Raw genomic sequence first — 21,420 nt, forward strand, 5'->3', positions numbered from 1 at the left:
GGACCCTGAGAGGCTGAGCTAGCTCACAGCAGGGCCCTGAGAGGCTGAGCTAGCTCACAGCAGGGCTCTGAGAGGCTGAGCTAGCTCACTGCAGGGCCCTGAGAGGCTGAGCTAGCTCACAGCAGGGCTCTGAGAGGCTGAGCTAGCTCACAGCAGGGCCCTGAGAGGCTGAGCTAGCTCAGGACAGCAGGGCTCTGAGAGGCTGAGCTAGCTCAGGGGTGCAGGGCTCTGAGAGGCTGAGCTAGCTCAGGGCAGCAGGGCTCTGAGAGGCTGAGCTAGCTCAGGGCAGGGCTCTGAGAGGCTGAGCTAGCTCAGGGCAGGGCTCTGAGAGGCTGAGCTAGCTCACGGCAGGGCTCTGAGAGGCTGAGCTAGCTCACAGCAGAGCTCTGAGAGGCTGAGCTAGCTCAGGGCAGCAGGGCCTGGAGAGGGATGGCTGTAGTCTGAGGTGGGTTGGGCGCACGCGCTTTGCTCCGCCACCCTTTGAACAAGGCTATGTGTGAGTCATCTGCTGAGTGTCTGAGCAGTTCTCACAGGTGGGAAGGTGGACACAGCCATGGCACCCGGGGCTGCAGGATGGTGCGGCGGCCTGGGAACCAGGGGGCACATTGCTTCACGGGGAGCAGGCAATGTGCAGGGGTGCATCCAGGACGTGAGTCTGTGGGGGGGATGTCTCCACCAACCTCAGCAGAGAGGAGCAGGGGCAGGGGACACAGGGAGGTGTCATGAGCCCCCAATGGCTCCGAGGGAGCCTGGGCTGGGCGCTGGAGGAGGGCTGTGGAGACTCTATCCCCTCCACCTCGCGTGTAATGGGGTGGAGGGGTCTCTCAGAGCGGAGGATCGGCTGGGAGGTGGGCAGATGGAGCTGGTGACTGGCAGAGGGGAGAAGAGGTGGTCACTGCGAGCTGGGGAGGCCGGGAGGAAGGGTCACGCTGTCTGTTTCTGGCCTGACCTCTGAAGGGAGCGGCAGACCCTGACTTGGGCTCTCCGAGGAGAGCGGTGCCCGACAGAGACCCCCAGACACGTCCTCGGGAGTCTGGGCTCCCGGGGCCAAGGCCGCAGCACAGCTGGACGCCAGCCCTGGCCCGTTGTCTCGTGTTCTGGCAGTGTCTTGGTCTTGAGTGTAATCCCCCACTCTCCAGTGCCACTGTGCAGCGAGCTCCCTCTGGAAAGCGGCCCTGGGGACACCAGACTTGGAATTCCTTCCACAGACGCTGCTTTTCCTCCTCCACCCGACACCAGGCATTCGTGATTCCCAGATGTTAATCTTCCTGTCTCTCCAGCAGGAAGGCTGGCGGCTGATCTCTTCCTGTGAGGTGCCTAGCCTGCTCTGGTGTGCAAGGAGAACAGGTTGGGGCTGAGGGGGACGGTTCCCAGCACTGCAGGAGGGAAGTTAGCGCTAAGAGCCCTCACCGGCAGGAGCCGAGGTCCCCGGGAGCACGGAACCCGCAAGAATGCAGAGGATGGCCGTGGCCTCCGTGTCCCCACGCGCTGAGCGAGTGCTGAGCAAGAACCAGGAATGCGAGGGGCAGGCCGCAGCCCGCAGGCCGGGAGGACGGACGGACATCCGAAACTGGTCACGGCAGGGATGGCCTGCGGAATGAAGGAAGGCAAGGAGGACAAAAGGTGCATCAGGCAATCTGAGGACCAACGCATGGAAGCTGGGAGCAGAACGGTGCCCAGGTCGTGGTGGGGACGTGGGGCGATGTCCTGGTCCTGTTTCAGCCTGAGGGTGAATGGCTCACAGGGAGGGTGGGGACGTGGAGGCACTCGGAGAGCCAGGGGCACATCTATACACAGGTGCCCCGAGTCATGCGTGACACACCTGAGCAGGCACACGCTGCCAATGGAAGATGTTCAAGTTGAAAGGTTGAAGGTTGAAGGGTTTCTTCTAGATAGACATATTAGGAAGAAGTATTTGTCAGGTGCTGGCAAGAGGAAACAAAGCAAGAGGCATGCCCTATGTCTGGTTAGCACAAGGGAGATGAGCGTGGGCAGGATGTGGGAAGGACAGACACTCCCTGGTGGCCAGGCTGGCACGGAAGCTATGGGCAGAGGGAGGAGGCAGGATGCGGAAGACAGCCCGCTCACACAGACAGACTCAGGCAGCCTCGGGGAGTCGCAAAGCGATGTGTGGCCAGCAACTGGTGAGGTGGGAATGTCCATGAACCCAAAGGTCAACAGGAAGGAGCCTGAAGGTCAACAGGAAGGAGCCCGAAGGTCAACAGGAAGGAACCCGAAGGTCAACAGGAAGGAACCCGAAGGTCAACAGGAAGGAACCCGAAGGTCAACAGGAAGGAGCCTGAAGGTCAACAGGAAGGAGCCTGAAGGTCAACAGGACTCTTCAAGGTCACCTTTCCTGGCTACTGGGGACAGTGCAGAGCAGGCAGGGACTTTCCTGCCTGTGAACTTGTCATCCTAAATTCTTTACCACTCTTCTGCTTATCTATTGCTGTAAGTGTCTGAGCGTCTTTTGCTCTGTGAACCTCGGCTTCCTTTGAGTGTGTCAAGTGATACTGTAGACAGTAAATTCCATGTATGTCTTTGTTCACTGGCTGGACTTCTCAGGATGGTTTATCCAACCCATGAACTTTTCTTCCAGCTCTTTATCAAAGGATTAAGAGAGGCAGTCTATTTGCATGTTAAGATGTGGAAAACAGAACAAGCATTTTAAAAGATAAGACTTGGAATTTATAAGCCCTTACAAACTGCTATTTCTCTCACTGAGGGAAAATAAAACGGAAGATAGTAAGGAGGCAGTGGTGTTGCAGATGCCATCAGTTAGTGGATTTTGAAACCTGGTATAATTTATCATTATATAAGATGCTTTGGTCTGCAAGATCAAAGTGACTGACGCTATCTAGACACACACAGCCAATTGAATTGCCTCTCCAGAGTCGCAGACAAACATTTCATTAGTTACCATTCATCAGGAAATTGGGATGAAATGCCAAACACTTCTTCTCTGAAAAGGCTGGATTGCATTTCCTCCACATGGTTCTTTAAAAACCATCGTTGGATGTCACTTGCCTTCCAAGTGCTCAAACCATGCTGCTTTTCAAATATTTGCAGTTTCCATAACCTTCTTTTCCAGTCTCAGGCAATATTCTTAAGCAGAGAAGAGCAAGATGCAACTTTGCCCAACACATAAAGTTGGTCTGAATTTGGGCAAGAAAACTGGGGTATTACAGAGAAAGCTACAGTTCAGACAACTGCTGTGTCACTGCTTGAAGTGTTTGACCAAAATGATTCTGTAATCTCCACCAGAAACCAAAAAGTAAGGGCAGGCAGGTGGGTTAATTTCATGTGAGCACCTAGGGCTGTGTGTTGGAAAGACTCCTGGGGCTGTGAGTCAGGAGGGCACGGGGGCATGGCGAGGGTGTGGCCGTCAGGGGCACCGGGGGCATGGCGAGGGCATGGCCATCAGGGGCACCGGGGCATGGCGAGGGCGTGGCCGTCAGGGGCCTCCCTAAGCTTTCTCCGTCTGCCAGCACACTGGGGATTTCTGCTTGCAGCTAAGATGGAGAAGTAGCCACACACACAGGGTTTACTGAGTACATGCAGATCACTTTAAGTTGTCGATCCGAAGAAGGTAAAGTTGAGTTTAAAATGCCACATGGAAGAGCAAGGATGAGATTGTCAGATGGGACAGTGGAAAACGTGGGTGGGATGAAGAGAAGGAAAGCACAGGAAAGAGCTTGAGTCCTGGGGGACCTGGAGTCCTGGAGAGAAGAGGGAAGTGGAGGGGGAACGAGCAATAAGGCAATGAAGAGAAGTCTCCAGAAACAGTCAGGCCTCAGACCCCTCACAGCTGCAGTCATACCACCAATCCCACACGGCAGAGAACAAGGCAGCCCAGATCCTGACAGGTGCGTATTACCCCCACCTTTGGTCCTCCGCTCCACCCACAACCCCCTGCCCTAGAGTTCCCGCCTACAGCCCTCTCCACCCAGACCCACCCACGCACGAGTCTGACCTCACTTCCCCCAGATGGACCCTGGACTTGGATGGGGGCAGACGCGTGTGTTCCCTCTCCCAGGGAGACCTGGCCCCGCTAGCAAACCTTACGATAATGTTTCTCCTGTGCTGCCTGCCTCTGCGCGGTCCTCTGGGAGCCTTTCCACAGGTCAGAACAACACCCAAGACCGAGAGAGGACTCTGGCAAGCCCAGGTGGAGTACACGTGACACTCCTGCTTTCGTGGCGGTGACTAAAACACTGTGACTCGGGCTCATGGTTTCAGAGCCCCCCACCGGAGGCCGGCTGGCTCCACCCTATCTGGGGGTATGGCTGTAACAAAACCGTAGCCGTGAGCTTCAAGGTTGGCGCAAACATCCTCCAGGTTGACACTTGAGCAGAGACAACAGAACTAGAAGACATAAAGTTTCCTAAAGTGCGTAAAAACACCTACAGTTCTGCCAGAGAACTCATCTTCACAGGGAAGGTTTAGCTCACTCTTCCAGCACATGTACAGGTGAGAATTTTGTTGTTGCATGTTCACGATAAATAAATATGGAGGCAAATCGGGAGAAATTTAGAAAGGAAAGGAAAATAATCCTCGAAATACAGAAAGCCAATAGTGACTAAAAACAAGGTAAATGAGACGTATACAGGCCAAAATAAAGATTGACAGTCATAATCACTGTAATGATATTACTGTTACTGGTAGTAATAAGTTACTGAATTGAGGATTGAAGATACCCAGCAGTAGTAACTGAGAGATACCTGCTCTTACTGATCTTTCTTCTCAAATTTTTATCTCTGGCTAAAGAATGTTCATAACATTCATCTCTACTAGGCTATCATCTTCAGTTTATAATCCTAAACCCTTATATAAGAATGAATGTGGTATTTATAAAGGTAATAGCACAGGTGAAAAACTAATTGCCTTATAAAGATAATAATGTAGATGAAGAACTAAATAATTGCTTAGTATAAAAGAAAGTAAACTGGAGGAAAAGAACATGATACAGATAAAAATATATCCAACAAATTTTTAATTATTTTTCATGCAAATAAGGATAATCACTGGCAGGGTATTTTTCAAATGAGTCTGCTTGGGCTTTAATTATCACCTATGATTCTAGGTGGGTAATACACTTGTTAGCTCAGACCCAAAACAGAAGCTTCTTTCTTGATCTGTGAAAGGATATGGGCCTTCGACATATTCCATCTGCTTTCCGGCCCAGGGTTAGGTTTTGTGACTGGACAGATGCAGACAGGCACTGCTGTAGAAGGGAGTTTTGCCCCCGGGTTCACTGCATTTGACTTCGTTGGCTTCTAAAGACATTGGGCTTCTCTACACCAAGATCCCAGAAGTGTACAGCCTTCCCAGCATGCACTGTGGCCCCAAAGGCCCTGCCTCTTTCCCTGTCTGGGGCGCGTCACAGAAGTTGGCTTTAGAGACACCGAGACATCCCCCCCCACCACTTTCTCAGCAAGACCTCCGGCGAGACGCAGACAGCAGATCCCAGTGACCATGGTGGTGGCATGCCATCGCTGGGTCACATGTGCACATGTGTGTCACGGATGCGTTTCTTTCAGACCAGGCAGAGTGGAGAGGTCAGGAGATTTCCTGGGGACCCATCTTAGTCTTCGAGGAGGTGGCTGCTGTACTTCTGTGTTCTTGGAGTTCTTCCTCATTGTGACTAGCATATGTTGTTGTCAACAACGCTTTATAGTAAACTTTCCATGGTTCAAACTACTGTCTGGTTTCTCTTTCCAGATATAAAAAATGTAAGAGAGTATTAAGAACAACTTTATGCCAATAAATATAAATATCAAACAAATGAAACTTTCTGCTAAAGTACCGCTTAAACATTGACATTAGACACAGGAGAAGCCTGCATTGTTTTGTACCCATGAACAAAATTCAGCTTTTCCACATAAAAGTGTCCAGACTCAGAGCATTTTGCTTATTTTTTAATATTAAAAGAGCAAATGATGCCAACTTTCTATAAAGATATCAAAAGAAGGATCGCTAGCAAATGCCTTCTATGAGGCCAGAATAACCGTGAAGACAAACAGCGATGAAATTACTGGCAAGCTATACTGCAGGCGGTTCTGCGGAGGTATGTGAAAGGTGCATAATGCCATAACAGGAAGTTCCTCATTAGGACACCCAGGACCCCACCTCACACATTACACCAACACATGCAAGCACACATACTAAGGCGGCTTTTAAATTTGCCAGGACTAACTGTGCATAAAGACACTGGAGCAGAAAGAACTCTTAAGAAGGCACGATGCTAAAATGTTATTCTGAAGTATAATCCAGGAAGGCCTCTCTGGAACACTTTCCTTTGACCCAGTCATTTTTACCTCTCAGTTTATTCGCAAAGCAATACTCTGACATGTGTGCCAAAAGTTATGTGAGCCGGTGGCTCACGCCTATAACCCTACCTACTCAGGAGGCTGAGCTCTGAGGATTGCAGTTCAAAGCCAGCCCAGACAAGAGAGTCCGTGAGACTCTTATCTCCAATAAACCACCAGAAAACTGGAAGTGGCGCTGTGGCTCAAGCGGTAGAGCGCCCACCTTGAGCTGAAGAGCTGAGGGACAGCACCTAGAGTTCAAGCCCCACGATTGACCAAAAAACATGTTTATAGTGCCTCAAATTGGAAAGAGCCTATCATGTGTCCAATAAGTATAGAATGGATATGAATCTGTGTTCTACTTATACAATGGAACACTATATGCAGTGGGGTAATAACCAGCAATGACGATATACAAGAATGTCAAGGCATGTCACATGATTACACAGAAGAGCACACCATGAATCCATGGCAGGGCCTTGGAACAGTGCCTCCTGTGATGCCGTGCTCAACTGACAAGGACAAAACGAGATGCATCTTGTGTTTCTATACTTTAACAGGGTAGATTGTGGTCACATGGGTCAGTTCACTTTGTAAGACCTTATCATCTACTTTTTGTCTATACTAACTTTTAATGCACAATAATTAAGATGTATCCTGTGTCATGTAGGTCTGTGACGTTAGCAACGTGTCACTGCTCACAGGCGTGAGAAAGATGGCTGACACTGACTTTCAGATATGCCTTGAGTCCAGATGTTAAAGCCCCCAACAAAACCCAACCAACCGGCTGTCCCTGTACCCGTCCAACCAACCCACAATCAATAAACCAGTTGACCAACTGGGCAACTATCAAGCCAGTCAATCACCAACCAACCACCTAATGACTACAACAATTCATACTGGGGCTTATGGGATGATTCCATAGTTTGGTAAAGATCTCCACTGACTTCAGATGTACCATATACCATTTCAGCTACTGCTTTCTCTCCTTGGTCACCATTCCAAGACTAGAGAACTGGGTCCTCCAACTCCTGTGCGAACACCAGACACATGATCACTGACAAAACATTAATGTACTCACACACATGTGCACATGCCGTGACAAAGATGAAAAGACATGCTACCAATACAAATAATAACACAGACATGATGTTCTTTATTATAAACTTTGTATGGAGAAATCGATTTTCATAGAACACTTGGGTCAATTTTTCAAGACTCTGTAAGGAGCTACTGACAGGGAAGAAGGTTTTGCACGTGGGGAGGAGCGTGGTATAGAGGACATTGCTGTGTCTTCTACTCAATTTTGTTGCGAACCTGAAACCCCTCTAAAACTAAACACTATTAAAACTTACGTCTTGAACTTCTATGGCAAACTATGGCCTACCACTTACAAATGAATCTAATCACAGCATGAATGTTGGTGGTATGTTCATTGTGTGGCACAAACAAAGGGAAATAGAAGGAATTGAGGGAGGAGTCTCTCCTCAAGTCTTTAGCCCACTCATTGATTGGGTTGTCTCTTTGAAGGGTTAATTTTTGAGATTATTTTTTTGAGCTCTCAGTATATTCTGAATATTAGGCCCTTGTCTGATGTACGGCTAGTAAAACTGCTCCCAGTCAGTGGACTTCCTATTTAGCTTGTTAGCTATGTTCTTTGCTGTGCAGAAACTTTTAAGTTTGATATAATCCCATTCATCAAGTCTTTGATTTGTTGTGTTTCTGGATATTTGCTCAGAAAATTTGGACCTGTGCCTGGGAGCCCTAGTGTTCCCCTGACCCTTCCTGTGACGGTCTCATGGCTTCTGGTCTTACATTGAGGTCTCTGACCCATTTTGAACGGATGCTCATGCAAGGTGATAGGCGAGGATTTAGTTTCAGTTCAGAACTCTACCCACTTCTTCATCGTGAGCACTACTAAATCAGATGACAGTTCGGGGCTACTGCGTGTTGTTCATCATGCAAAGGCAGCAGCAATGATACGCTTCACGTAAGCTTATCATGTATTATCAGTAATTTTCTCCATCCTAAGCCTGAGGCTCATGAACACTGCAGCAAGCCTGACACACATGCTGATGCTAACAGTGAACTGATGCCCACCCTGGCCCATTTCAAGACACTGAACAAGCATCTGAGAGGGGACTTCAGGACCCAACGCAGTGTGCTCACCGCACAGACACAGAGGCACAAACAGGTCTACGAACAGATAGCAGCACAATAGAGCACTCCTCCTGCTACAGCCCTAGTCATTAGAAACTGACAGAGCCTGGAGTATATATGACATTTATTAATTTTGCCTTAACTATTTTTCTCATATGTTTTCGCAATTTATTTTAGTAGTAAACGTAAGGATATAAAATTCAGTAATTTTGTATTTAACAGTGAATCTGCGAAATTCTCAGAACCTTTAACTCATGCTTGCATATGCATTGAGAAGTGACTTTCCTATTTCTGTGAAGAGCCACCCAGGAATTTTGGTAAGAATTATGTGGCGTCAATAGATAGGTTTTGGTGGCATTTCCATTTCACCTTATTCATTCTGTCAGTCCATGAATGTGGAGCCTTCCGTCTTCTGCAGTCCTCTTCTGTTTCTGCAGTGTGCGTGGAGGGGCAGAGTTCTTTCATCTCCTTGGTTGTGCTTAGTGAGTACAAGACTGCTGTGCATGGGACCATTTTCCTGATTGCGTTTTCTAAATGCTTATTAACGTCATATAGCAAAGAAATTTATTTTTAATTTTTTTTTGGTATCCTGCTACTTTGCTGAAAGTGCTTTTCAGATCTAAGAGGGTTTGGTCGAGTCCATTAAATATAGGAGCATATTACTTGCAAATAGATTTAACTTGATTTCTTCCTTTCCTATTTGTATTGCTTTTATTTATTTCTCTTGCTTTATTGCTCTAGCTAAAAATTCAAGCACTGTATTGGATAAGTAGGCCTCTGGTCTCATCTCTGAATTTAGAGGAAATGTTTTCAATTTTCCCCACTAAGATACTGGGTACAGGCTTGTCATATCTAACCTTTGCACACTGCAGTACATTTCTTCTTATTTTGTCAGTGCTTTACTGTGAAGGGATGTTGAATTCTGTTAGAGGCGTTTCTGTACCTGTTGAATGACTGCGTGGTCTTTAGTGTGCTGTACTATGTTTATTGACCTTAGTAAGACAAACCATCTTTTCCTCCTTGAAAGGCAACCAGCTTGCTCTGATGAGCACAAGAGAGTAATGCCAGGGTGCAGTAACACACCCGACTTCAAATTACACTGCAGAGCCACAGTTCTAAAAACAGCATACGATAGTACAAAGACAGACACAAAGAACAATGAAGCAGAATGGAAGACTTGGCAATAAGCCCACACAGCTACAGACATCTGATTTTGACCAAGCGTCAAAACATACACGGAAAAAAGATGGCAGACCTTCAACAAGGGGTGTTGGGAAGGACTGATACTCACATGCAGAAGCCTGAAAGTGGGCTCCCACCTCCTACCTGGAACAAAAATCAACTCAAAATGAAGCAAAGATTTCAATGAATTACCTGGAACTTTGGGACTACCTTAGGTAAATATAGGAAAACACTAGAACATGCTGGAATAGGCGATTGGACTCTAGTGGCTCAGGAAGTAAGAGTAACAATGGGAAAACAGGACTTGATCACATTAAAAAGACCCCACACATCAAAGGAAGCCAGTACTGGAATAAGGCCAAAGCCTCTATCATGGGAGAAAATCCTCAGCAGCTACTCATCAGATGAAAGATTCACATGCAGACTGTACAAAGAGCTCAAAAAGTAAACACCAAAAGAACAAGCAATCCAATTCATAAATGGAAAAAAGAATTGAAACAATAAATAAATGAAGAAATGCTCAACTTCCTTTGCTAATAAAAAATGCAATAAAACTGACTTTGAAATTCCATCCCACTATCTCACCCATCAGAATATTTACCTTCAAGAATACAACAATGAATGCTGGAGAGGACAAATTCTGACAAGGACTTGAGAAAAGGAAATCCTGTACACTATTAGTCAGGATGTAAGTTAGTGTAGCCCCTAAGAAACCTGTATGGAGGTTCCTCAGAAAACTAAAAATACAACTACCATATGGTCTTGCTGTCTTCTCCGGGACATACAGACAAAGGATGTATGTCTGCCATATCATGCCCCTTCCACAGCGTATTGATAGCAGCAGTACTCACAATGGCAATCTGTGGGTCAGCTGAAATAGATGGAGAAAAGGTGAGCCATACATTGGTAGAGACTGGATACAGGCATGCCTATGCATATAATGGAGCAGAGTAGTATTCAGCCGCAGGGAAGAATGAAATCATGTCATTTTCAGAACAATGGGTGGAACTGGAGATTGATCACTACCGTAATGCAATGAGCCAGATTTTTTAAAAATGCTGCATATTTTCCCATAGGTAAACTGTAGCCCTGAAAAATTAACAATACAAATACAAAATGGGGAGTCTAGGGGGATGATCAGTCCAAAGGGGAAGACCCCAGGGCGGGGAAATGTGAATGTCCCTGAAGTACATTATACGTGTGTCTGGAGATGTCACGGTGAATCCCTTTGTATAGGTAACACACACTTAAAAACACTCAGCTTAGCAATAATTTCTCATGAATGGTATCAATGACTTTTAGCTAAGATACTTCAGAACGTTTTCACTGTAACCCACTGAACTTTGTTTTTATTTCCATTTTAAAGATGAATAAGGGCTTTATACCCAACAAGAGATTCCCCCCAAAATCTATTGCAGTAGTTTTCTAACACTTAGTGAGAAATTTTGTGAAAATGAACCTCCCCCCAAAACAAATGATGCTCCAAGAGCAAGGTGAACACTTGATTTAAACATTTATGGCAATCCACAAGCTAAAAGGGGTATACAATGTACTTAATTTAAATAGTAAAGTAAAAAAACCCTTATGTTTATCAAATACTAACATGTCTTTGATGGAAGCTAGACAAGATTATTTTAAAAGTGAAATAATCTTAGTATTGAGATAAAGAGCATGAAATAAGATCTACTTTTGGCATGCAGAAGCAATGTGTGCAGCAGTAACTTTTGTGAGAGCCACGCAGCCAGTAATTTTAGATTATTAAACATCATTCATGGTTTTGTCCTAAATGGTGATTTTCTTGGGAGCATGCACACATGGATACTGAGGTCTACTATATAAACCTGTGACTCCTTATATTTGCTCACTGAAATTCACTCCAAATAATGGGAATGGTTGTTGAAGCCTAGCATCTACTGTTCAGCTGATTGTTTAGAAAGATCCTGTTATGCTACTTTTGCTCTGTGGAATGTTATTTTAAGCTTCCCAGTTTCTACGTGCTTAAATTCCTGAGCATTATAATAGCTACCAAACACTTCTACTTCAATGTATAATTTCCATGGAAACAAAGAACACACACACAATGCAGAAGTAGAACCCACTAGGTGTGGGCTCCAAGTGCTTTGTGCTTGAGTCTCTTTCTAGTTCAAGACCTTGCCCAGACAGCAAGGACATGCTCAAAGTTGGCTGAGCACAGCCGTCCCCAGGGGCAGAGCTTCGGACCAGAGGGTCCCTTCCTCCTAGACAGCCATCTGCCATCCCAGTTTATCTTCAAAGGAAATCAGCCTGGAGGGCACCTCTGTGGTTCTGGGTGGGTGGCCGAGCTCTGGGGACCCAGGATGTGGTGTGCTCTCTGGCCAAGGCCGTGCGTCTGAATTGGCAGGGTGCACCCAGCACCCAGCTGCTTAGGATTTGCTGTCCTTCACCAGCCCTTCCTCCAACAACAACAAAAAAGCCTCAGAGGTGGTAACTCAGAAAGCCGCGGCCAGCAGTCCTGCGCTCCACACAGGCTGCGGGAGAGGCGGAGGGGATGCTGGAGGGGGAAGGCCGTCTTTGAGGCACGGCGCATGCTTTCTTCCTTCTCGGTCTTGGCCTGCGTGGACATCACACACCCGTTCACCCTGTTCCTCCCAGGATCCTCCTGCGCTCTGCACTCGGGGAGCCTATGGCTTCACAACAATGCTGCACTCTACAAGCTGGGTGTGTATACGGCGTTTCCTGTCTGCAGGGCGGCGTGCGCGGAGTCCACCTCCTCCTTCCTGTGGTGTCCACGGACCGACTTCTCAGAGAGCAGCACGGCCGCTCGCCCTGGGCTCCTCCAGCCCAGCGCACAGCCGTGCAGACTGCTTCCTCAACACATCACAAGCAAACGCCTCAAAGGTTTGCTTGTTTAGACAAAGTTATGTTCACAAATAGTAAAGTAAAAAAAGCCTTATGTTTATCAAATGGCATGTCTTTGAGTACATTATTGGTAACTACAATAATACATAATAAATACAATAATGTACTCAATACTTCATCAGAGCGGAGTACAGCCAACTATCCCCCTGGAGGAAATTAAATTGTTTTCTTTCTGTTCTTATTCTTTTTGCAATTATGGACATGAATTTCATAGCTTTCTTGTATGGGAACATTGAATTCTTGAAATTTTCCAATTTTAAGGATTTTGATTTGTGTTGCCTAATTGGCTTCTGAAAGTTTTTGAGATAATTGCTTTTAAATGGGTGTGCTCATTATTTCAATGTAGTGAGCCACCTTTCCCTATTGGATTTTAAGGTTAGGACAATCTCGCCACTATGAAATTGTTTCATAAATGAGGTTTGTGGTCACTCTGACTTCTTTCCCATCACCAGACCACCTATTCTAGTGCAAGGAAAATGCCTTTTAATTATTGTATCTTCAGGCATTTTTATGACTGCTAGGAAAATACTCTGGTTATGTTTTCATTTGTTATGTATTTCCTAATAAAATTGAGAAAATTTTGAAATTTTTATCATCACATTTTTTTACTAAAGATATTTACATTTCAAAACTAATCTGCAAAGAGGCAGTATCTTTGCAGAGTTTTGCCTATTGTAGAGCATAGGAAAATGTTCCATGGAACAAATCTTTCTTTTACCTTCTTTAGTGAAGTTCAATTGTTTTCTTCTCCTTACAGGTCCTGCTAATCTTGTTCATTTCATTCTTGTGTATTTTGTGTCTGTCAGTCCAGTTTTCCACCGATGTCATTTCTTTCCTCATCAAATCTCTCCTTTATAATTTGCTTTAGTGTGGCTCTGCCACTAACTTTCTTTGAAACTTTGAATCAGAATATTTTCAGATGCTGTCCAAATGTGTTCTGCTTTCTTGATTGCTGAGAAGTCTGGTGTCATTTTTATTGCCACTCCCCTGTAAGGAAGATGGCTTTTTCCTACGCATAAAGATTCTCAAGTCTTCTGGGTTTTCAGTAATCTGATTATCCTACTTTTTGGCTGGTTCCTGCCTTTGTCCTGTGACCTCGTCGGTTACGCGGTGAGCTGTTTGCCTATATGGGTTCAAGTTTTTAAATCGAAAGTAGAAATTCTGGCCATCATCTTTCAGGTAACGTCTCTGTGCGGTGCTCTCCTACCTCCCACAGCGTTGACTTGTGTCCAGTCCTGGCTGGCCTCGGGGGCGGGAGCTCACCAAGCTGCTCTTCTGAAGCCTAGACTCTGCTCAACCCCGGGCTGGTGTTTCAGGCAGTGCCAGCTCATCTCCAGAAGCTCCACGGACCTATTTTCCTTTCATTTTTAGTAGAGTAAAAATGCCTAATAAACCACATCATTGCAGCAATTGTTAAGAGCACAGCTCATCCCTTGTGAGGGATTACCGTCAGCTGCTCCAAAATGCCTTTATCTTCCACATTGGCCCTGTAGCCACGAAACACTAAGTCCTCCAGCTCTCCGGGAACAAAGCGAATTCTCCTACTATTAGACACCGACATCTCCCTGGTCTGCTGTTCCCCTTTCAAGTAGCTCATGTGAGTGGAGTCACGCAATATTGCCTCTGTCTATTCACTTACATCATTCATTGACTCGTGGTGTGACACCTGCCAGAATATACTTCCTGCCAGAATATACACCAAATAATCTTCCACTGTGTGTAAAGACTCACATTTTTAACAAACCCATCAATCTGTTGATGGAAAGTTGGGTTTCTCCCACCTTTTGCCTACTATTGTTGCTGTTAACTCGAGCATTCACATAACCGAGTCCCTGCTCTTCACGCACTGAGTACTTTTCCAGCATTGACATTGTTGGGACCAGGTAGTGATTCCATGTTTAGCTTTTTGAGAAATCCACCGTACTGTGTTCCTTGATAGGTGCATCATTTTCCACTCCCAGTAGTAACTCACAAGTGAGTCAACTTCTCCCATCTTTGCCACACTATTAATGAATTCAGAGAACAGCCGCATAGTGGATAAAGGGTTTATTATTATTGTTTTGCTAGTCCTGGGGCTTGAACTCAAGGCCTACATGCTGTCCCTCAGCTTCCTTTTGCTCAAGGTTAGTGCTGTACCACTCGAGCCACAGCGCCACTTCTGGGTTTTTCTAAGTACTTTATTGGAGATAAAGAGTCCTATAGACTTTTCAGCCCAGGTTGGCTTTAAACCATGATCCTAATTTTAGCCTCCTGAGTAGCTAGGATTACAGGCGTGAGCCATTAGTGTGGCCAGCTGTTTTGTTTTTACATTATATTTTTCTCTTTTACTAGTTGTCCTAAAGGGCCTTTCATTCGACAAATCAGTTCATAAGTACAATATATCTTCATCAACCACTTTCATCTTCTTGTTTTGGCTTTATGTTCCTATAATCATTACTGACACTGAACATCTTTCTGTGGTGAATCACCCTCTGAGAAGTGTTTATGAAAATCCTTTGTCCATTTTTTATTTGATTTTCTTTCATGTTGTTATAAATTTCTTCATATAGTAGGGATATTAATTTCAAATCAGTATACAATTTGCAAATCTCTTTCTCAATCTGTGGATTGTCTTTCCATTCTGTTTACAGTGTCCTTTGACCCACAAGCATCATGGTTGTGGCTTTTATTTCTTTTCTCATTTTGCTCACACTGAAACATATTTCTGGTGCTTAAAATGGTTAGTAATGTCTGTGTCTGCTAGTTCCATTTTACCTGTATTTCTCAGTCCATTCTGTTGGCTCATTTCTTCCTAGCTCCACTCATAATTTCTGGTATCCAAACTTAACCCGTAATACCTCACTATATCCACTACTGTCAAAGATATGTGACAGAGAGTATGAGTTTGACCTCCTTCCTGTAAAGAGTCTGTTTCCACAGATGGTCAAGGTCCTTGTGACCTGTGATCCTTCCCTGTGTGTTTCAATTCTGTTAGGATGGGCATAGAGCAGCCCTTCCCTATGTGTAGATAACAAGATGGCAGAAAGAACTGCCCTGTCTTCCCGGATCATGCAGTGTTTCCAGGAGGTCTTGGTTCTGGTTGGACGCAGTACAAGGTCTCTTGTCCCAGGGGCTTTGGGATGGTCCACCTCTTAGCACCTGGTCTGCTCTTGTAGTTTCATCCTAGACATGTTCAGCAAAGTATTTATCCAAAGGCTTAAGGGTCCCTGCGTGTCCTGGATCTCTGTCTCTGGAAAGTCCTCTCCCTCTCTCTGCCTCTCCCCTTCCCCTCTTTCTTCTGTTTCTCTCTCCATCCCCTCTCCTCCCTCTTCATTCCCCCCACCGCCTCTCCCTCTTACCCACCCCCCTCCTTGGATGACTGTACCTAGCCATTTATAGTTGTCTACATCTTCAGCCCACTGATGTCTGTGTCCTTAACCCAGCACACTACTGCCCTTGCTCAGATACTCCTTCTTACATCTCAGCCTGAGAAGTGTCCACAGTCAGAAATCCACAATAACGCTGTGTGTGTACATTTTTTTTGCTTTGATCTCTGCCTTTGAACTTAGTGTGTAACTGCTTCAAGGCATGGGCTGCCACTGAATCATACAAATAGGAAGCATTAAAGTAAGAATCCCCTGTGTTAAATGCTTCCTCTTTTCTAGACACTAGGGCTGTCTATTAACCACCGCTTAGAGATGAGGAAGGTGGTGAAAGGTGGGAGATTCAGAATCCACATAAACATCAAACTCTGGAACCCCTGTCCTTTGTACAGACCAGAAAACTCACCTGGGAGAAGTTAGGCTTCTACTATGACCTTTCTTCTGCATCTAGAAGCCCAGAGAGCATCTTTGTAAAAAGAACCATCAAGGTAAACAGCAAAGAATAACAGCAAAACACCAACAAAACAAACAAAACAAAAAAATGGGAAGAAAATTATCAGAAAAAAATTGGCTATTGCACTAGTTACAGCCCAAATTGTGTCCATTGTGTATTCTGGCCAAAATACATTTGGAACCAATTTTTTTTTTTTGGTCGGTCGTGGGGCTTGAACTCTGGGCCTGAACGCTGTCCCTCAGCTCTTCAGCTCAAAGCTAGTGCTCTACCACTTGAGCTACAGCACCACTTCTTTGGAACCATTTTCAACGAATGTTTCCATTTCACTGGGGCCAGGGGAGAACACCCCTCTGAAGGAGGCGAGTGAGCTGTAGGGACATGTGGAAAACACAAAGGCAGCAGCCCTTGCTTGGGAGTGGAGGGGAGACCTTCCTGGCCGAGGTGGGCTGTGGTCCAGGTCCTCTGTGAATGCGGCACCAGGCCCGACTCCACTCCTGACAGGCTGGTCTGTCCTGTCACTGAGCCTGGCGTCCTCCGTCACTGAGCCTGGCCATCATCTGTCACTGAGCCTGGTGTCCTCTGTCACTGAGCCTGGCCATCATCTGTCACTGAGCCTGGCGTCCTCTGTCACTGAGCCTGGCCATCATCCATCACTGAGCCTGGCGTCCTCCGTCACTGAGCCTGGCATCCTCCGTCACTGAGCCTGGCCATCATCTGTCACTGAGCCTGGCCATCATCTGTCACTGAGCCTGGCGTCCTCTGTCACTGAGCCTGGCCATCATCCATCACTGAGCCTGGCGTCCTCCGTCACTGAGCCTGGCCATCATCTGTCACTGAGCCTGGCCATCATCTGTCACTGAGCCTGGCGTCCTCTGTCACTGAGCCTGGCGTCCTCCGTCACTGAGCCTGGCGTCCTCCGTCACTGAGCCTGGCTATCATCTGTCACTGCTGACTGTCCTCTGTCACTGTCTGTCCTCTGTCACTGTCCGTCCTCTGTCACTGTCCATCCTCTGTCACTGTCTGTCCTCTGTCACTGTCCTCTGTCACTGTCTGTCATCTGTCACTGTCCTCTGTCACTGTCTGTCTTCTGTCACTGTCCTCTGTCACTGCAAACTGTCCTCTGTCACTGTCCATCCTCTGTCACTGTCTGTCTTCTGTCACTGAGGACCATCCTCTGTCACTGTTCGTCCTCTGTCACTGTCTTCTGTCACTGTCCTCTGTCACTGTCTGTCTTCTGTCACTGTCCTCTGTCACTGCAGACTGTCCTCTGTCACTGTCTGTCCTCTGTCACTGTCCGTCCTGTCACTGTCTGTCCTCTGTCACTGAGGACCGTCCTCTGTCACTGTCCATCCTCTGTCACTGTCTGTCTTCTGTCACTGTCCTCTGTCACTGTCTGTCTTCTGTCACTGTCCTCTGTCACTGTGGACTGTCTTCTGTCACTGTCCGTCCTCTGTCACTGTCTATCCTCTGTTACTGTATGTCCTCTGTCACTGACTGTCCTCTGTCACTGACTGTCCTCTGTCACTGTGGACTATCCTCTGTCACTGACTGTCCTCTGTCACTGTCCGTCCTGTCACTGTCCGTCCTCTGTCACTGACTGTCCTCTGTCACTGTCCGTCCTCTGTCACTGTCCTCTGTCACTGTCTGTCCTCTGTCACTGTCCGTCCTCTGTCACTGTCCGTCCTCTGTCACTGTCCATCCTCTGTCACTGTATGTCTTCTGTCACTGTCCGTCCTCTGTCACTGTCCGTCCTGTCACTGTCCGTCCTCTGTCACTGTCCGTCCTCTGTCACTGTCCGTCCTCTGTCACTGACCATCCTCTGTCACCGTCTGTCCTCTGTCACCGTCTGTCCTCTGTCACCGTCCGTCTTCTGTCACCGTCTGTCCTCTGTCACTGTCCGTCCTCTGTCACTGTGGACTGTCCTCTGTCACTGTATGTCCTCTGTCACTGTCCGTCCTCTGTCACTGTGGACTGTCCTCTGTCACTGTCTGTCCTCTGTCACTGTCTGTCCTCTGTCACTGTCCGTCCTCTGTCACTGTGGACTGTCCTCTGTCACTGTCCGTCCTCTGTCACTGCGGACCGTCCTCTGTCACTGCAGACTGTCTGTCACACAGGCCCGACGGCCCGCCCCGCTCACCTCGGGCACTGGGGCTTCGCTCAGCCGGAGTCGGGCGCGGGCTCCTGAGAGCCCGGGACGTCCAGGGGCAGAGGCTGACGGGTTCTGGAGGCCTCTGCTGGGCGGCCAGACCCCAGACGGCACGGAGGAGCCTCTGGGCCGGACATGCGCGCCCGCCCGCTGGGGGTTCAGGGGTGCGGGCTGCCGCAACACGTAGGCTCTGCCGGGAGGGCGGCCCAGGCCCCGCAGCCCACCACGGGCCCAGGCCCGGACCGCACGCCCTGCCCTAGGCGAGGGGCCGTCCGGGGCAGGGCCTGCTCGGCCCCGCCCATCCCCGCAGGCCCCGCCCCACCTCACACACCCCGCCCATCCCAGCAGGCCCCGCCCCACTTCACACACCCCGCCCCATTCCCACACCCCGCCCATCTCCTCAGGCTCCTCCCTGCCCACAGGCCCCGCCCCTCACACACCCCGCCCCATTCCCACACCCCGCCCATCTCTGCAGGCCCCTCCCTGCCCACAGGCCCCGCCCCTCACACACCACACCCCGCCCCATTGCCACACCCCGCCCATCTCTGCAGGCCCCTCCCTGCCCACAGGCCCCGCCCCTCACACACCACACCCCGCCCCATTGCCACACCCCGCCCATCTCTGCAGGCTGTGTCCCCCACATCACGCCCCTCCCACAGGCCCCACCCCTCCCCACACGTCCCGCCCGTCCCTCCCGCATGCGCTGCCCCCGCAGTTCCTCCCCTACGCCTCTCCCCGCCCCCGTCCCCAGGCAGGTGCTCGGTCCCGCGCGACCCTCAGGATGTTTGAAGTCACGGCTGTCTGGCTGCGGCCTGCCCGCGGGCCGCTGTGCGGGTCGCACCTGTCCCAGGGCCGGCTGGGTCAGAGGTCGCGGGGCCCACCGGCTGGGCCTCGGACGCCGTCGGAATGGCGGCTGTCCGCGGGGAAGCGGCAGGCTCCGCCCTACCCGCGGGGCACCCCAGCGATGCCCGACCCGCGCCCGCTCGGGCCCCGCCCACATCCGCCGCCGCCCTCAGGCCAGAACTGCGGAAGCTGGCAGCGGGCACAGGCGCCGCATGGCATGCTGGGGATTGTAGTCCACAGCCCTCAGACGTGGCAGGCTCGGCCCTTGGCGTCATGCATGCTGGGAAAGGGTGGTTCACCCCCCCCCCCCCCCCACTTCACACGGGACCAGACCCGGCGTAATGCATGCTGGGAAGTGTGCTTCCCAACACTGTTCGAGGCAAGACTGTCTCTGGGTGCATGCTGGGAAATGAGTCCATCCCACCTCCCAGGAGCTTCTCTGTCGCAGTGCACGCTGGGAAGTGTAGTCCCCCGGTTTTCTCAAGCAGAAACCCGGTTGCGGGCCTTCCGGGGAGCCGGAGCCTGTGCGGCACCGCCCACCGCGTGCGGGCTCCAGGGCCTCTGGGAAGCTGGTCCGACCCGGCCCACGTGGGCTGTGCCGGCCACCAGCCGGGGCAGGCGGGTGGAGTCTGAGTACGGGTAATGTGTATCGGTTAACTGTTGGTGAAGAGCCAGGGGCGGCGCTGCTCGGGGTCAGCGCCAGACCCGGGGCCCAGGACGCTCGGGGTCAGCGCCGAGGACGCTCGGGGTCAGCGTCAGACCCGGGGTCGAGGACGCTCGGGGTCAGCGTCAGACCCGGGGTCGAGGACGCTCGGGGTCAGCGTCAGACCCGGGGTCGAGGACGCTCGGGGTCAGCGCCAGACCCGGGGTCGAGGACGCTCGGGGTCAGCGCCGAGGACGCTCGGGGTCAGCGTCAGACCCGGGGTCGAGGACGCTCGGGGTCAGCGCCGAGGACGCTCGGGGTCAGCGTCAGACCCGGGGTCGAGGACGCTCGGGGTCAGCGCCGAGGACGCTCGGGGTCAGCGCCGAGGACGCTCGGGGTCAGCGTCAGACCCGGGGTCGAGGACGCTCGGGGTCAGCGCCGAGGACGCTCGGGGTCAGCGTCAGACCCGGGGTCGAGGACGCTCGGGGTCAGCGTCAGACCCGGGGTCAAGGACGCTCGGGGTCAGCGCCAGACCCGGGGCCCAGGACGCTCGGGGTCAGCGCCGAGGACGCTCGGGGTCAGCGTCAGACCCGGGGCCCAGGACGCTCGGGGTCAGCGCCGAGGACGCTCGGGGTCGGCGCCAGACCCGGAGCTCAGGCCCCAGCCCCGCACCACCGAGCCGGGGAGGCCCCTCCTCCGACTTGCCCGTCGGCGTTGAAACCGAGCTAAACCCTGTCCTCACCTCTCCATTTCAACTGAATAAACGCGGTGCCGCGCAGGATTGAATGACGCCCGAAAACCGCGCGCGTCGCGGAAGACCGTTCGGAAGGCACCCGAGACAGAGGCTTGCTACGCAGCCAGCCAGGATCCTCCGCGTGCTCGCCACGTCCTCACCCGCACGCTGAAGACATCACCCTTTTCTGTTGCGATAAGAACAGTTAAAATCCACGCTCCATAATTTTAAGCATGTAATACATGGTTATGAACTATAATGCTCCACGATAGATCTGCTTACCTTTCTAATTGAAATGTTGTGGCCCTTGACCAATATCTTCCCAACCCTCCTTCTTCAATCTGAATTTTGCTTGTATAAATGCATTCTACATATACGTGGGCACATGCAGTATGTGACTTTCTATGTCTGACTCATTTCACTACGTCCTTCAGGCTCACCATTGTTGCAAGTGACAGGACTATTTTCTAAAAAAATTATTTATTAGGTTAATTCCAAATCGTGGCTATTGTGAATAAAGATGTAATGGAAAGCAGAGCTCAGATGTGTCTTTGCAATACTGATTTGCAGAACAGTATGCAGTATACACCTACCATCTGATAGCTTTATTTTTGTTTTTGAAGAACCTCCTTAAAGCTTTTCCATCATGGCTGCACTAGTTCATATTCTCACCAGCAGTCCACAGGCTTCC

At 49.4% G+C, this 21,420-nt stretch overlaps 1 long non-coding RNA gene across 1 annotated transcript; it reads right to left on the minus strand.

Moving 5' to 3' along the window:
* Positions 1-5,025: 5,025 nt before the first annotated feature.
* LOC138822118 (uncharacterized) lies at positions 5,026-18,788 on the minus strand. The gene is made up of 3 exons (XR_011370359.1): positions 18,502-18,788; positions 16,317-16,376; positions 5,026-15,710 (listed from the first exon to the last, which is right to left on the minus strand). It is a non-coding gene; the product is annotated as an uncharacterized lncRNA (long non-coding RNA).
* Between the last annotated feature and the right edge of the window lie 2,632 nt (positions 18,789-21,420).

The sequence above is a fragment of the Dipodomys merriami genome, unplaced genomic scaffold (assembly GCF_024711535.1).
Source record: "Dipodomys merriami isolate MVZ:Mamm:240054 unplaced genomic scaffold, mDipMer1.0.p SCAF_99, whole genome shotgun sequence".
Classification (NCBI taxonomy): Eukaryota; Metazoa; Chordata; class Mammalia; order Rodentia; family Heteromyidae; genus Dipodomys; species Dipodomys merriami.